The sequence below is a fragment of the Nicotiana sylvestris genome, unplaced genomic scaffold, assembly GCF_000393655.2.
Source record: "Nicotiana sylvestris unplaced genomic scaffold, ASM39365v2 Un00011, whole genome shotgun sequence".
In the NCBI taxonomy this organism is placed as follows: Eukaryota; Viridiplantae; Streptophyta; class Magnoliopsida; order Solanales; family Solanaceae; genus Nicotiana; species Nicotiana sylvestris.
This window is the reverse complement of record NW_027184347.1, coordinates 122952-126159: the sequence shown is the minus strand read 5'-3', so window position 1 is coordinate 126159 and position 3208 is coordinate 122952.

Sequence of the window (3208 nt, the reverse complement as noted above, 5' to 3'; positions counted from 1 at the left end):
AACAGATTATAAAACCAAACAGTATAGGGAACCAGGTTCTCTATCTGTTCCCATAGTAAATCGGTAGTAAATAAAGAACACACTATATTTACTTGGAAAACTCCCAACTCAACGGGATTAAAAACTACGACCTACCCTTATAGGATTTCAACTTCACTACTGAGCAATCTTTAGATTACAACCTATGCACCATATGAATTAACCTCTTAATCCCTCACTAACTTGTAACACACCTATTACAAGCCACTTTGTAATAACTCTATTACAAAGACTTAATCACTCACTAACTTGTAACAACACTATTACAAGCCACTTTGTAATAACTCTATTACAAAGATTTCACAACTCGACTAACTCTAGCCAAGACACAAACACAAGGGTTTATGATTTACAAAGGGTTTCCTACACAATGCTTCTAAGTAAGCTAAGTAGGAATTACAAGTAAGAACTTCAACAAAGATACAACACAACTAAGGACATATGATAACTCAATATGGGGAACTGGTCTGTTGCTATGTTGTTCTTTGTTCTTGATGCCCTTGAGAATCACTTGCAAGATGGACACCTACTTGAGAGAATGCTTGATGAGTTCTTGAATGTGCAAGTGATTTGTTTTACCTTGACTTGATTTTAATATCTCATTTATGACATCACTTGAATGATGCAAGCATGTTAGGTGAACGTCATTCCCCACAAAGTTAACTGCTGCACTATTTCTACACTGTAGCATGTGCAGGCAGCAACTTTATAGCTGGGGGAGTTGACTTGTACAGTCACCTCGGGAACTGGTAGGGACCTGGTCCCTCAGTTGTTCCTTCAACTCTAGAGATTTGAAACATATCTCAAACTGGAACTTTTCAGCAACAGGTGGGGGAGTTGACTTGTACAGTTACCTCGGGAACTGGTAGGGATCTGGTCCCTCAGCTGTTCCTTCAACTCTGGTGATTTGAAACATATCCCAAACTGGAACCTTTCGATCTTGAGAATGTGTAACAGGTTCCTTATCTGGTTCTCTCATGAAGTTTGACAAATCATCAAAACAAAAGATGCATAACTTATCAGTATTCTTGCATATGTTTCCTATGATATGGATTGGTCTAACAAAGTAAGTTATCCGTACAATGATTATGATTATGGTACGTGAGTTATCCTTGGGTTGTTACTATTATGGCATGTGAGTTGTTACGTGTGGTGATTATGATTATGGAACTTGAGTTGTCCGTGTAGTATGTGGATAAAGATCCATCTCCTAGGGTTGCCCTCTCTTGTTTATTTCTTGATGTCATACACGCGAATTATTGAGATGAATCAATGTTTGGGTTTATCGTATCTTTTTATATGCTAGTTCTCAAATACATACATACTTTTTATACATATCTTCTATATATGTTGCTTTACTTGGTAGATCATATCACGATACATATCTTCTCTATGTTTCGAACCGTGTATCTTGACTTGTTATACACGTATATCTTCTCTATTTGCTCAACCGTTAGTTGCTTACAATGCTTGTGCATATCTTCTTTATATGCACCATTACATATATTCATAGGTTGTACAAGTTTGATTAGTGAGTATCGTTATCCACTCTGGCCACTAGCTCACCGAGCTTAGTCATGATCCTTACCAAGTATATAGGGTCGGCTGTACTTAAACTATACCTTGTACTTAATTATGCAGATCCAGAAGTTGGACCCAACGGAGCATTGCGAGTTGTAGCTGTTGCTATACAGACTCGAGGTAGAGTTGCACCCTGATCGCTGACTCTGGCATCTCCTTCTATTATTTCATTACTATTATTGTTCTAGATAGTATATTGTATTAGCAGACTTGTATTCATATGTTATAGCTCATGACTCAGTGTTGACAGTTTCTGGGGATTGATGTTGTCACGACCCAAATCCCACCAAATGGGTCGTAATGACACCTAGCTTTCAAGACTAGGCAAGCCAATTATATCAAAAATATCAAATCGTCAAAATATGATATAATAAGTATGAATTAACATAAATCGCGAAATAGTTATAACATAAGACAAATTAGCAATACACAATACAACTCCCCAAAACTAGGTAGTACAGAGTCATGAGCTTTAAACCGAATACATAAGGAAATTCTCAAAATACAATACTGTTCGAATGTAAAAAATAACAGTATCAAAATGAAGAAATGGACTCCAAGGGACTGGGATTGTCATGCAGCACTACCTTGAATCGTCTCGAAGAACTTATGATCTCACTCTCGAAGTTCGTTGCCTCTAATGCCCGGATCTGCACAAAAATGTGCAAAATTATAGTATGAGTAAGGGATAACGTGTACTTAGTAAAAAATAAGTCTAAACTCGATAAAGTAGTGACAAGGTTTAAGTGATGTGATACTTACTAATCAAAGAATACGATAACAACTTGCAACAAGAATATATAACAGAATACGATACCATCAATCTCGTTAAAACTTGTGACATCAACTCAACATAGGAAAAATACATTTTTGACAATCAGATCCTAAAATTATAATAAAGTCATAAGAGGTCATATTAAGTACAACGTGAAAATGGATAAAAATTCATGACCAAACCTATAAAATGCATGTGCATGATCAAGAATGCGACCCTTATATCGCCACATGATCATCAACAGTGAAATGTTATCCTTATACTACCACATATGCTTAATCAAGAATTTCACCCTTATACCGCTCATGTGCATAATCAAATATGGTACCATAACTTGCATGTACGCCATTAAGAGAGAAACATGAGAGGGCGACCCTTGGTGGATGGGTCTTCATCCACACGTTGCATGATAACAATCTCGTGCATAACAATAATCATAATCGCACTGAAAAAATATGCGACAATATCAATTACAATCGCATGGCAAAAGCCTCGTGCCACAGTATCAATCACAATCGCATGGCAAAGTCCTCGTGCCAGCACCCAATCAATCCACCCAAGAAGTCCACATGTGCCATAATCATAACAATGTAATATGCCAAATTATCATCAAAAGATATATGCTCATAATTTTTCAATAAGGTTCACAAGCACATGATAAAAGTAAAGTATAATTGAGTATTCAACATATAAAACATGACTACGACTAAGTCAATTATAGCAATCAAGTTCATGTAGTCATAAAGTGATTAAGCACGTTTTATATAAAGCATATCATCAAGACAATGCATATTAGAAGCATAAGGTCTAATC